Genomic DNA, 15,338 nt, shown 5'->3' on the forward strand with positions numbered 1-15,338 from the left:
TCCAAAATGCAAAGGCAAATCAGTATTCAAAAGAGCCTGAACTTCTGTACGGGTGTTTGCAATGTGAAGCACGAAAGTTTCACGGGCCGAGCTCAAGGTCACCTCTTTCTGGGACAAAAGAGCTCTTATTCTTGCCATGCCGTTGAATTCTGCTCCCAAGGTTGGCATCCGTGGCCAGATGGAAGACTCTCTATGTTCGTGTGTGGGAGGATAAAGCACATTTCTGCAGCAAAAAACCCGCTCACTTACTGTTACTATGAAAGGAATACCTTTAATTAACCCACAACAGTCCTCATTATTGAGCATTAAATAACTACCATTCTCTAATAATTTAAACGTGGGGATGATAGCAGGAACTGGCGTGCCTTGCAAAACACAAGCCATATTCGGTCTGTCCTTGTTGCATGAACCGTGTAACTGTATGTGTCGACACATTAATGAATGATCTGGCGTTTCAGTACAATCCTCCCCATTCAGATAAACCTCCTGGTCCTCCTTAAAACATCTGTATGTGTACGGGAGTGACCAGACTTCATGAAGGAAACCGCTACCTAAGGGTTCATAACGACCTATGGGCACATATTTCATACAATTTGTAAATTTATACAAAGCGAAAGGCAGTGTTATTAAACCGTGGATAAGCCACGTTGCAGCAGTGGCTTCTGCCACAGAAAAAGGTAATGATTCTAACCTTTCAATATGTAACATAGAAAAAGAAGCATCACGCATTGAAAGCATGCGTTGTTTGTCAGTCAAATTAAACGGTGCAAATAAAGAGGAAACGTTCATGTTTCCCCAGGGAACTTTACCCATTTTCAACGTTTGAAGGGTCCATGCAAACTGCATTATTGATCGTAATTGATTCTGACCATGGTATAATACTGACACTTCATCATGCACAATATCGACAACTGACGACACAATATTATCCAACGTGTAAATTCTGGAGGAAAGCACGTTAATGCTATTGTCAACAACTGCAAGCACTTTCTCAAGATTCGCCTGATCAATAGCCCTAAGGCGTTTAGCAGCCTCAATCTGTGATAGTTTCCAAATTTCATTGTAAACCCCATATAACCACCTTTTCGACCTGCCACTAGCCGGGCCTTTAATGAAATCATTCAAGTCCACGTCTGCATCCAGCATAGACAGGTGATTCTTAACCGCAGGTAAAGTTGAATGTTTCAGCCAATTTTGACACAACTTGCCTACAGAATAAGAAGTGACTGTATGACCTAATTTAAACCGGGGATCAGATCTAACAGCTTTAAAACCGTTAGTCAAATTCAAAAATCTATTCTGGCAAGAATCAGCACTACGGTGCCAAAGCAGCCAACCCTTAGGATTCACACTGGAAATGTTAAAGGAGGAATTAAGAATCATAGTTTGTAACTCCCTAATGGACAACTGAGTATAATTACTCCAACCGTCATATTCCTCCAACTCCGGGAACGATGGAGTGTTTAATTTTTTAGAAGTAGCCAATCCAAAGCACGTGGTCTGGGAAATAGTTTCATTTAGAAACAACATAAGATTCGGGATGAGACATGCACGGTGCAAAGCCTCAGTGCCTTGTACCTGCCAGGCTCTCGAACCCCAAACTGATTTAAGGTCTATTGTTTCCTTCCATAGCTCATAGCCTCCACCAACTAATTCATCAAGGAAGGCCTTCGAATACAACAATTTAGTATCGGTAAGTCTAACTTTGGACACTGGCTTTTGAAGAAATTTAAAATAAAAGGACTCGGGATTGGACACGTTAAAGTCAGTGAAATAAGTATACTTTTTCAGAAACGTTTCAGAACTTCCCTGTCTTGGTGCTGGGCAATGTTCCCACTGAGTAAAATTAACAGTATCCCTTCGGGATGACGTTTTGTGTAAGAAATGATTTCCATAGTGTTGGTAACAGAACAATTCACCATAATTAGCAGATTCTAAATATAAATCCTCAGCATCAAATGCAGCATAGTACTTCAAATCTGAAAACAAACTTTCTACAGCATTAACATCCCAGTCATCAGAACGAATGTTTTGTTTCACCACATCCCCCATATTCACTCTAAGCACATTAGGAACATTAACGACTTCCGTTGGGCCATGAATCTGAAACCGAACTGCATCCCACACGATTCCATCAAGGACAGGCCATGCTGTGATGTTAACCAAAGTCAAGTCTCTTTTTAATCTGTGTGTAGAATGTGACGAGGAAAGCGGGGACAAAGTTCCATTTAGATGAGTAATGCATGTTCTTTCCTCGACATAGTGTCCATTCATGATTCGAAAAAAATAAAACACAAAACCAATTGACATAAAAAGGTAAATTGAAACAAGGACCAGCCAAATGTATGTCCAAGGGGGTATCAAAAAATGTTTTTTAAATAGGCTTGCATAAACTGCAACACTAGAGGGTTTCCTTGAGGCAAGAGAAACAGAGTCAAAAGAAAATCTGGATTCCGTGGCTAAACGTGCTTGCAGGTCAGGTATGGACAAATCAGTGGGGTAGGCATAGTCTGTCTCATCAACGTTAGTTCCGGGTAAATTATTTAATAAAGGACTGGAAAGAGCAGGTAAATCGATGGCCACTTCAGGTTCATTATTAGAAGCAGTGGTCATAACTGAATTTCTCACAATGGAAGGACAAGAAACAGACGGTGTCATGCTAAGAAGAATCGGCCACTCTGTGTATCTTGACATTGTCAATTGAAATAAACCTGTTTTCCTTACGACCAGGAAGTGGTGGTAAAATGACTGTTCTTGTGCCCTTCACTCCAACGACGGGAACCGGAGCTCGATAGGAAGGACCAAATTCTTTCTTGTTATCGATCTTCTCCCGAACCAGTTCTCCAACTTGGGGTAGCCAGCCAACTACCGGGATCTGCAACGCATCATCCGACGTGGAGGGCAAATGTTCCTTTGCAAGACCGTCTCTGGTCTTTTGTAGATTCTGTAAAACATTGCAATGTTCATCTGCGTCAAAGGAAGTGGCGCGAACCACATAGTCTAGACCGTCAAGGTCAGGGACGTACATCTTGATGCCAAAGAGCATTTCGTATGGGGTCCGCCCACCCAGAGACCTTCTAGGGAGATTATTAAGAGCACGCTGCACGCCATAGAGGTGAGCCAGCCAGTTTCTGCCAGTGCCTATAACTCGGGCTGTCAAAGATTGCTTTAAATCACGGTTCATTCGCTCAACTACACTGTTACCCTCAGGTCTGTAGGGAGACGAAAACTTGACTTGGACCCCCATCGAAGTCATGGCATCCTTATACGCCTTAGAGGCGAAAGCCGGACCCTGATCCGAATGGAAGGTACCACAGGCAAAAATCCCTATAAAGACACGCAAATCTCTAATGACAGTCCGTGAATCAGCGCTGCGATGTGGCCAAACCCACACAAAGCGTGTGCATGAGTCAACTGCTACTAAGATATACTTATACGCAGTATCAGATGAAAAAGGACCGCAGTGATCTAAATAAACACAACCTAGCGGTTTATTAGAAATGTACAACTGAGTCTGTGGCGGACGCGTAGCAGTCGAAGGTTTAATCTGCTGGCATATGTCACAAAGAAGGACATAATCACGCGTCTGTTTGTACAGTCCCCGCCACCAGAAACGTTGTTGTAATTGAGTAACAGTGGCCGAGCCGCCCGCATGCGCAGACGCCACACCTTCATGTGCCGCTGTAATCAAGTCTGCTCTGCGATCCGAGTTGGGAATCAGCCGTTCCCCAACATCAGGAATTGTCACAAAAGGAACCTTTTCGGGACTTAAGTGGTATTTGTACTTCGAAGGGAATCCCGCAGGATGTTTACTTCCCTTCTCAGAGGCAGCAATCGCTGCCAAGATGTCGCTATCAATCTTGGTTTTTGACCTAGTAACCGCCGCAACTAAGTATGTAGATACTGCTGATTTCGCTGCTTCATCAGCAAGCGAGTTGCCAACAGCGTGAACTCCTACGCGCTGATGACCGAGAGTATGAATCACATAAACGAGAGGCAACATAGCCTTAAGCTCTGCCACTCGAACCCAGATCATTTTGTGTTTTATTGTGCTACCCTTGGAATCATGAAAATCATTTTGAATCCAAAAGAACAAGTTTTCATTGTAAGACTGGACACAGTAGTAAGAATCACTTACAATCAGAGTAGTAACACTTGGATCCGCGTACTCTAACGCTAGTAAGAGTGCACGAAGCTCTGCCAATTGTGCGGTGCAGTCACCCAGGGGCAACGTGTGCACTTCCCTGGAAATGAACTCATCATTCAACATAGCACCGACCACAATGGCGCATGCGGAAACGTAGGCATGTTTAGAGCCATGCGCAACCTGCGCCGACCCATCAGTGTAAATGATGCAATGGAAGTCCTCCAAAGGTCGCATAGCCAGAGGAGCAGGATGAACGAATTCGTACTGCAAGTACTCTTGCGACCGTAAGGAGGCGTCAAAAATAAACGTGACATCCGTGGATGTCAATGACGCAGCCCACTGAATCCACCGAGGGTGCAAAGCTTTTGAATTTGGTACACTGGCTTTTGTGACTGTCTCCAAATGAGGACAGGGTGTTACCACTAACATGCGTTTCCCCTGCGACAGAGCTCGTTCTTTAAGAATCGCCATCTGTACTGCAGTTAAAACCTTTTCCACAGTGGGAAACCGCAATTCAGCCGAAGTATACAAGTGTGACTTGTAAGCAATAGGTACTGTGTCTCCTTCATTAAAAGTGAGGTACGTGAAACCCACCGTCCCAGGAATTATTCTTATTACCAGGTTGGTATGGTTATCACGAGTCAGTAAGTATTTAGAAGCGAGCAGATCAGCCTGCAAAGATTGCAAAATGACTGAATGCTCAGGCAGCCAGCATGTTTTTGAGAAAGTTGGTTGTATCAAAGCATACAAAGGCTTGATACGCTGGGCATATTCCGGAATGTAAGTTCTGCCGAAATTCAAGAAGCCCAGCAAAGACTGTAGTTTTTTCAGTGTTGTAGGAGTGCGCAACTGTGCGCATTTCTCCAAGAAGTGAGGAGCTAAACCTCGACCTTCATTGTTCAGCTCATAGCCGAGGAACAACACTGTGTGTTCAGCAATGTGCGATTTTGCAAAATTAAATTTGTAACCCATATCTGCAAAGACACAAATGATGGAATTCACACGACACAGATGCATCCAAAGTTCGTCGTCTGTGAGATAAATGTCATCCACATAAGAACATGCATCTGGGTCGATACTCTCCAATAGAGTGACTATTCTTGAGGAGAAGACTCCAGGACTATTTTTGTAGCCCATTGGGAGTCGCCGGAAGCGTTTTTGCACACCAGCGGACGTAAAACTTGTCCATTGGGAGCTAAAGCTATCCAGTCTGTGGGCATAAAAACCATTGGATATGTCAAGCGTTGTCTTGAAACGCTTACGCACTAGACTATCCACTAGGGCAGAGCCATGAGTGTTCTGTACTGCACAGTTACGGCAATGCGAGTTCAAATGCCGGTAATCCAATACCAAACGATATGATCCGTCAGGTTTGGTCACAGTAAAAAGGGGATTATTCATCGGTGACACACACGTTTCAATAACTCCCTGATATTCTAATTGTTCAAGGATTTCTGCGACGGCTGCTTTAGCTTCGCGCCGTAAGGGATATTGAGGCTGAGGCTGCGGCTCAGACCGCAAAGGAATTTCGTGGCAAGGCGACAATTTATCCCAACCACATTGGTTGCGGTACAGAGCCGGCGCCAGAGCCCGAGCCCACTCTTCTGCAAAATGCTGCGCATGCTCAGTTGAGACAGTGTGCGCGAAACTGGGAAGGATTACCTCCTCCCCTCGCGGCGCTGCGAGCACAAAAGGTGGGGGCCAGTCAGCCTCGGAAAGTAAAATATCGTACGTAGACGAAAGGTTCTCCCAAAATACCCCTTTAACAGTACGCTCTATGTCACCTTCAATTAACAGGACAATTTCAAAAAGTCTTTCAGGGGGAGCCAGTCTCGTATCCGCTGTTTCTATGACAACGAATATCTCAGTCGCTGTCACCCTCAGTAGTGGACGGAGCGCCTCTCTGACTATGGTAATCTCCGCCGCGCTGTCCAGCAAGGTCAGAGCCCACGTCAGATTCCGAAGCCGCGTTCTCACTATCTGTGGCATATCTATGCGCTGTTAAGGCTGCGACTTTCTTTTTCGCAAACTGCGGTCGCTTAGGCGTAGAATCCTCCTGCTTCACTGCGACGTCCGTCTGGCGGGACTGGCCACGTCTTTGTTGGCCACCTCGTCCACGTCCACCCCCTCCTCCTCCACCGGTCTTCTGGGCCGATGTGTCCTGAAAGGAACGAGGAGAGCGTTGATCAGAACCCTGAAATCGATCAGGTGATTTAATCATCGCGCGATCGCGCAAATCATAAACTTTTTCGGTCGGCGCAGGAGACTGTATTGCAGGAAAAGAATCCTGAGTCTGCTTAGTCGGCTTCCCCTGTGTCTGTTTTTTAGGCCAATTCTGTTTTTTGGACTTGGGCTGGGCATCTGTCACTGCAGATTGTCCCTGAGGTTGTTTTTTCTCCTTTACTGCAAAATATTTCAGACCTCTACTTGTGCGGCCAATTGTCTTATAAGCGGCCACAACAATCTTTGCTAACTGACGGGGTTTGTCGGCATCGGGCAGAGCAGCCAAAGCATTCGACACCTGAAAGTTCACTGCATCTCCTTTAACATTGGAGAGTATGAGATCACTTACAATCTCGAAAGAACCACACAGGCGCATACCCAATTCAACCGCTGCCTCCGGACCGTGGTCATTCTGAACACGTCTAATGATGTCAGGCAGGGCAGTCATAGAGGGGGTACCAAAGCACCTCGTATAAACAGCCGCAAAAGTTTTTCCCCAGCTTTCACAGTCAACAAGTTCCGGAGTTAAATCCTTCGGTAAAGTGATCGTCAACATTCTATGTTTATCAGCAGGAGTCGAATTCGGAAAAACCGCCTCCAGTTGATCAAACTTCTCTGCTAGCCAGAACGGGAAGTCATCGTTGTCAACTGGACGCGCACCAAAAACCGAACTTACCATCACCGGATTGAGACGCATACCGCCTCGATCCATGGGAACGGCCGCACCCCCCTGGGGACCACCAGGAAGATGGCGACCGATGTATTGCACTAGTGCTCGAATCACGGAAATAGATACAACATGTAGCCTGCGAATTTCCTGAAGGGTACATGCGCCGTGATTCGGGTGCGGGGTAAAACCACCCAACGCAGGCCAGTTAGTACCTGGAATCGAGAGTGGACCTAACCTCGCAGCGGACAAAGAGTGGGGGAGGGCGCCATCAAACCAAACTCGATGCTGCCAATGATCAATAGGTATTTCCAGTGCCCTGTACGGTGTATATTCAGCCGGGACAGCCGAGGCGGTGTAGGAGTGGAACAACCCAGAAGTTGCATCCACAGCCGGAAACGTAACCCAAGAGTAAAACAACTCGTAAGGGAACGCCGGATCTGCACATACCACGAAAATCACAGCCATCCCATCCACCGGGACTTGATACGTCTGCAGGTGGTTGCGCACCGCTACTCGACTATGCTGCGCAATGGCCACCGCCGCCATGACAACACTGGAAACAAGAAAATACACAGAATACTTTGTAGCAAAACTGGGTAGTAATTCAAAGAAACCGTTTAAGAAAGAATCAAGCTTGAAGAAGACCTATTTTAAAAAATAGGCAGGTTTCACCGACACCCCGCTTTCCGGAAACGGAGGTGAAGGGGTTAAGGTTTGAACGATATACTACTCGAGTGTCATGATATAAGACCACCGAAACCGTTGGGCGCCATGTCGCAGGGTTTCTGTTCTCACACAGAACTGTGCACAGAGGAGTGGAACCTCGGCAAATTAGGGTGTCCCAAAACTCACCTTAGCAACCAACTCACCCCTTACCGAGCTAGCTACAGTGTCTCATTGGACATATCAAACTCCCAATGTTTAGACAAACCAGAACATGAACTTACAGTACCTCAGGGTACGTGGGACTCATGAACACTCTTTCGGTATATTATCATTACAAACCAGAACATGGAGTAAAGAAGACACATGTACATTTGAAATGTTTATTTACTAATGCCGTCTTCTCAGGCGCAGTATCTTAGATAATACAAGTATACTTATTATCAGTAGCAAAATTATCAGCATAGTTACTAAGACATAAAAAGCGAATAATGACAGCATGTTAACATACTGTAATGAATAAGAGTTAACAACACTTATATCTCACCCTCCCTAACACATATATTATATTATTAGCTAAGAAGGCCTCTTTGGGTTGTTTCAGGGCGGGCCCATACCTTAGTGTCCTAGCATGAAGGAATCACATCAGCATACACCAGCTCTCTCTGCATGTGCACCGCATCAAGTGTGTTCTATGTGCCTCGTGCAAAGCAATATCAATCCCGCCTGAAGCCAGAGTTGGCAAAGGCTGCACTTGTGTTATGACTATGAAGGCGTGGAGATCAGACCTCATAACAATTCCATATCGTGTTGTTCCTGAAACTTCAGCACTCTTCGTGCAGACATAGTTTATTAAGCAAAGCTGATATCAGAGCAATAACATATTATTCTCACATACACCACGGCAAACTACTAGGTTGAAAGCTAAGTCAACAATTAAGTGTCGTGTGCAGAAGTTGCAAGAAAGAAAAATGGCGTTTAAACCTCAAATGTACCTATGCTAACTTAACACGATATAAGGATATACAGGAGCTATATGACAGCCCCGAGAATCATGCCCCGAGAATCATGCCCCGAGAAGTACAATGTACTGTCCCTTTAAGACAAAGCCACTATAAATCAGCAGTGAGCCCTGGGAGCGACGCTTTACGTTCTTGCGTCTAGCTCCGTGTTCCAGTTCCGTCCTGTTCCTTGTGCCTGACTTCCGGTTTTGTACTATTCCGCCTGGTGTTCAATTAGAAGGAAGTGTTCTGTCCTTCGTGTTCTGGACGCTGGTTACTAGGCTCCGACTTTGACTCTCTGTTGGAGCTCGGTGACTCGTTTTCCCTTTCTGTTGCTCCGCCCGTCGGCCGGGCTTAGTCTCCGTCGTCCGGCCGGGCACTGTTGCTCTGCTCCCACTCCCGTCTGTTGCTCCGCCCGACGGCCGGGCTTGGTCTCCGCCGTCCGGCCGGGCTACACATCCCTGCACTCCTCCAACTTTTGTTTGCTGCTCCACCCGACGGCCGGGCTTGGTCTCCGCCGTCCGGCCGAGCAAGTGCTTCCCTGCCTTCTTTCACCTCCTCTCTGCTGCTCCGCCCGACGGCCGGGCTTGGTCTCCGCGGTCCGGCCGGGTGGCATGTGTGTCTCCCTCTATTTAGGTATTTAGGTTTTTTGCACAGTGTACGCCCGTAGGCTGGGCTTGATCTCTGCCATTCGGCAAGACCACTTTATTTGTCCCTTCCTTTCCTTACTTGACTGCATTACAGCTGGCCCCTTCAACATCCATCACCTGGGCCAGCTCTCATCTGTATTTGGGGATACTTGCGTGGACTCCGATTGCGGTGCAAGATATCACATACTCGTCAAAGAATCACGGTAACAGCGCTGTGCGCTACCTATTTGTTTATTCAAGGCATTTGATACTTATTGATTCTCATATATGTGTTTTGTTCTGTAGGTTTCCATTGCTCTGTGTTGGTGTTGGCATTGGATGATTGTCAAGTGTACTGTGGATTACCACATCCGTTGGACAGTCTTGTGCATCAAACCAAGTGAGAGTGTTTTGCTTAGGAGCTTATAGTACATGTTCATTGTCAGAAGAGAGTTGTCATTTAATCTTGTTCCATCACTCTAGTTTTAGCTCAAGACGAATTCCTACACCTCCTATACACCTGTCCTGAGGCTCAGACAAAACATTGGTGGTATGTCATGTCAATATAGAGAAACATAGAGGCTTATGTATATTACAAGCTGTTGTTAGATAACGTGTATATTTCTTTCAGCCCTACGTCCTCCTGAATTCCTTACAGTGGGTTACCCAATCACGCAGAAGAGTACAGTCAAGTCTTCTTTTGTTTCTTCCCAACCTTTCCTTGTTTTGTCTCCCTGTTTTCCCCTGGCGAGCCTCTCGATACTCTAGTGTTTGATAGAGTCGGAAGGCCGTAGGGGAAGGCTGTGGAATTATCTTCGGATTCCTGACGCTCGTGAAGAACCTGCCTGAATACCATTACAGAACGTAAAGCCCACGTGGTTTGTTCTGCCCGAGCGTCATGGATCTGGAAGCCGTTTCCCTATCTGATGTAGCTAGTATGTTAGGGAACTTACAGGTTGAGACCCAGGCGTTAATATCTAGGGTAGACACGTTACAATGACAACATGCAGCTGGGGCCATGGGGGGAGGTACATCAGTAGTTCAGGTCACCACACCTCCTTCCCTACCGCTAGCACCCCCTGAAAGATATGCAGGAGACGCAGCACGGTGTGCCGCTTTTCTTAGTCAGTGTCAGCTTAATTTTTCCTGTAAAACTAATTGTTTTCCATCTGAGCAGGCAAAGGTGGCCTTTGTGATTTCCTATCTCAGTGGGGCGGCTGCGGATTGGGCCATACCGTTGGTTGACCGAGATGATCCGCTTTTACATAGCTACACCGCTTTCAGGAGGGAGTTCCGTAAATTATTCGACAGACATGTCTATACCCATTCGTCCGATACGGAATTATTGAGTCTGAAACATGGTAACCAAGATCTTGTAGCCTATATTACCTCCTTTCGTAGGCTAGTAGTAGAATCCAACTGGCCGGAAGAAAAACGCAGTACCATGTTTTACAGGGGCTTAAGAGAAGACTTAAAGGATGCTCTCTCACAGATAGTAGATTTACCGACTTCCTGTACTGATTTGATTGACTTGGTGGTAAAGATAGATCATCACATCCAGGAAAGAAAGAAAGAGAGGGGTAAACATGAAGCAAGATATCTGCCTCTTAGAGAAAAGAAGAGTGTAGTAGAAAAACCCAGTGATGAGAGTGAGCCTATGCAGATAGGCATAGTGAGGGGACCCCTTACGCCAGAGGAAAGACAGCGAAGACGAACACTTAGACTGTGTTTGTATTGTGGGAAGGCAGGTCACTTTTTGAAGGATTGTCCTATGAAACCCACACACCCTAAGTATTCGAGAAACTAGGAAGCCTGGAATCCTGTGAGACAAGGATTCCGGGTAGGTCTGGATTGACAGTCTCTTCCTCAGATTACAAACGCTCTCCCACAAATCACCTCTATGTGTCAGCATTCTTGTCCCACGGAGTGCATGGTTTACATGTGTTAGTAATGGTGGATTCCGGTGCATCAGGGAACTATATGGATGAGGAGTGGGCCAAAGAAAACATGATACCCTACACTAAGAAAGAGATAGCCAGTCATGTTACCACTATAGATGGCAGCTCACTTGTATCAGGTCCTGTAACACATCATACCTCATTCTTACACATGACTATAGAACCCGAACATCATGAAGAAATAAGGTTTGATCTTATCTGTTCTCCGCAATTCCCGGTGCTCCTGGGTATTCCTTGGTTGAGATCCCAAAATCCTGATATAAACTGGGAAACCTCCATGATAACTTTTCCCCAAGATACAGGGGCACAAGCGTAAAGAGCCTCAGTTGACAAGGTACCCTCTAAACTCTCAAGTAAAGAGGGTGATCCAGAACTACCATCTTGCTATCACGACTTGCAGACAGTCTTTGATGTGAAAGAAGCCGAAATTCTCCCTCCTCATAGGGTCTATGACTGTCGTATTGACCTAGAAACAGGGGCCAGAATTCCGTGTAGTAGGGTGTACGCTCTCACAGAAAAAGAGAACGCGTATTTACGAGAATATCTGGATACCATGCTTGAAAAGGGCTTCATCAGACCTTCCCGTTCCCCAGCCTTGTCATCTCTCTTTTTCATCCCCAAGAGGGAAGGGGGTCTTCGTTGTTGTATCGACTACAGGAAGCTGAACGATGTCACAATAAAAAAATAGATATCCACTACCCTTGATCGCCTCTCTCCTTGACCAAATCCGCAATGACCAATTCTTCACCAAGCTAGACTTACGTGGCGCATACCATCTTGTGAGGGTCAAGGAGGGGGATGAATGGAAGACCGCTTTTTGTACCAAATTCGGTCTTTTCGAGTATCTTGTGATGCCCTTTGGGCTTTGCAATGCTCCTGCAGCATTTCAGTTTTTTATAAATGAAGTGTTGAAAGATATGCTGGACTTATATGTCATTGCCTACATAGATGATCTTTTGATTTTTTCTCCATCAATGGTGGAACATGTACAGCATGTACGCAATGTATTAGAACGGTTGCTGGAAAATCGCTTGTATTGCAAGTTAGAGAAATGCACCTTCCACACACAGGAAGTTCCTTTTTTGGGGTATGTCATTTCTCCTTGGGGTCTTCGTATGGATTCCACCAAGGTGGAAGCAGTATTGGCATGGCCAGCCCCTCGTACAGTGAAAGATATTCAAAGTTTTTTGGGTCTGGCTAATTTTTACAGACGGTTTATTCGAGACTTTTCTACCCTTGTGGTGCCCATAACGGCTTTGTTGAAGAAAGGAGTTCCTTTTGTGTGGTCCCCAGAGGCTGAGACATCTTTCCGTCTTCTGAAGAAGGCCTTCACCAGTGCCCCTGTCCTGCGACATCCTGATCCAGTGGATGCATCGCAGGTGGCAGTGGGAGGAGTACTGTCCCAAATTGATACGAAATCTGGCAAGTGCCATCCTGTGGCCTATTATTCACATAAGTTCACCCCTGCTGAATACAACTATGCAGTGGGAGATAAGGAACTTCTAGCCATTAAAAAAGCTTTTGAAGAATGGAGGCAGTATTTACTAGGGGCCAGATATCCGGCGGTGGTATATACGGATCACCTCAACCTGCAATACATTAAATCCGCCAAGGCCCTTTCTATGAGACAATTGCGATGGTCACAGTTCTTCAGCGAGTATGACTTCACCGTCCAATACAGACCAGGAAGAAGAAATGGCAAGGCAGATGCCCTATCACGGTTAGGGTTTGTTTCCCCCACAGAAGTTGTGGAACTACCTTACATCATCCCCAGACCTAGTATCATAGGAGGAATGTCTACTGAAGAGGATTTTCTAGCTCGAGTGCAGAGCAGTCAGGCCGCAGTGGACGTAACATCCTTGGTGGGTTCCCGAGAAGTGTCTGTAAGGGGAGGATTGGCTTATGTCCAGGGGGGAGTGGTTCTACCCTCTAAAGAGTTGCAGGAACAGGCTATGCAATGGTATCACTCTCATCCTGTAGCAGGCCATCCAGGAATAAAGAAAACTACCAAGGCTTTGAGAGACCGGTTTTGGTGGCCTGAAATGCTCAAAGATATAGAATCCTATGTAAAGACTTGTCACGTTTGCGCTCAGACTAAGGTATCACGTCTTAATCCCGTGGGCCTACTCATGCCGCTAGCCTCCCCTCCTGGTCCTTGGCATACTGTATCTCTCGATTTCATAGTGGAGTTGCCTCTCACTAAGATGAAGAAGCTAAGCATGGGCGTAAAATCCGTTACGCTCGCGGATTTTTCGTATTTTCGGGGAATCCGCAATCCGCGAACTCTCGCGGATGCGGCGAGAATACGCAAATCCGCGCGAAGCGGATTTTTTGTTTGTGTTCGCACTGCTCACGCTGCTCGCGGTCCGCGGCGCGGGCAGGAACAATCTCGCACTAGCGAAAGTACAAAAATTACTTAGTAAAGGAAGTGGCCCAGTCTCCAACTTCCTGTTCCTGTCCAGCAAGCTCCTCCCATAGGGGTGGGGTGAAGGAAGTGCCCCAGTCTCCAACTTCCTGTTCCTGTCCAGCAAGCTCCTCCATTTCCTGGCCACTTTTCGATCATTCTTGACTGGGAAGGATTACTTTTTGTGGTTGCTGCTGGATATTTGGATTTGAGGCCTTTTGGATTACTTTTGGATTCGAATTTTGATTTCACAAAGAAGTAAGTTGATGTTGTTTGTTTGTGGTGATTTTTGTGTGTGTTGTTTTTTTTTCGACTTTTTTGGGGGGGAAATCTGCAAGTTCGCGAGCTGAGGATGTTTTTGCTTGTGTTCGCACTGCTCGTGTCCCGCGCAGCAACAATCTCGCACTCGCGAAATTGTAAAAATTACAATTCTGCTGCACATGAATTGAAAACCACCAGGCTTATTTATGGGTGCATGGATGATACAACTGTTTTGTTGAAATTATTTTTGTTAACATGATTCTGGCCAGGGCATGGATGACATTGGATTGTGCTGATTTTTGTGTGTTTTAGGACTTTTTGGGGTGGTGTTGGGGGCTTGCTATGGGGGTGGGGGCCATTTTATTGTCTGGTCCCGTGTGGGTGGGGGTCTAGGGGCCATTTGTAAGTTGTGTGCTTTGTGCCATAGGCCTGCACCCACTGTGCTCTGATGTCATCCATTATGCCCAGGGGGGCCCAGAATCGGTCTGTTCGCGGATTTTGCGGGTTTTTGCCACGTTCGCGCCGTGAAGCAACAATCTCGCACTCGCGAAATTGTAAAAACTGCAATTTTGCACCGGAAAACCACCAGCAGGCAGCATAAGCCTTCTGAAAATGGATGGATGGCATTGGATTGTGGTGATTTGATTTGTGTTGTGTGTTTTCACTTTTTGGAGTAGGGGTTGGGTGCTGGCTATGTTGGTGGTGGCCATTTTGAGGCATGGTCCTGGCCATGTGGATGGGGGGGTCAAGCGGCCATTTTGAAGGCAGGCATTGAGCTTTGAGACATAGGCCTGCACCCATTGTGCCTTGCTTTCACCCATTGTGCCCAGGCGGAGTCAGGGGTACATGAAAGCACAACCCTCTGTGTGTGTGCTCTCTTGGATCAATGTTAAATTCCTGTTTCCCAAAAATTTAGCAAATCCTAATTTTGAAAATTCCATATTGTGTGGTGTGCACGTGTGTATTCATAAATGCCTACTTGCTAACTGTTTATTCAAGCGCTACATATGCAACATTTATATTTACTGATGTTCCTCTGTCTTCGTTTGCGTTTAGGTGCACAAAACTACGCATCATCGTTGAGCATCAGTGCCAGGAAGAAGTGCTGCTGCGGCCTGTTGTTCCGACATCTGAAGAAGATGGCTCCAAAAAGAGGTGCCCGTAGGTCCTCTTCCAAGAAAGATGTCTCTACTAAGGAGAAGAAGAAGCAAGTGGCACCACTTACCAAGGCGACTGGTTGCTCAACCAAGACATTTTTTGGGCAACAACAACAAAAAAAACAAAGGCCCACCATGAGTGCTGCACAGGTAGCCTGTTTAGTTGTTGAATCACCAACGACCAGTGATGTTGGATCATCGCAAGAAAGTAGCAGCACGCCATCA

This window comes from Lissotriton helveticus, chromosome 9, assembly GCF_964261635.1.
Source record: "Lissotriton helveticus chromosome 9, aLisHel1.1, whole genome shotgun sequence".
In the NCBI taxonomy this organism is placed as follows: Eukaryota; Metazoa; Chordata; class Amphibia; order Caudata; family Salamandridae; genus Lissotriton; species Lissotriton helveticus.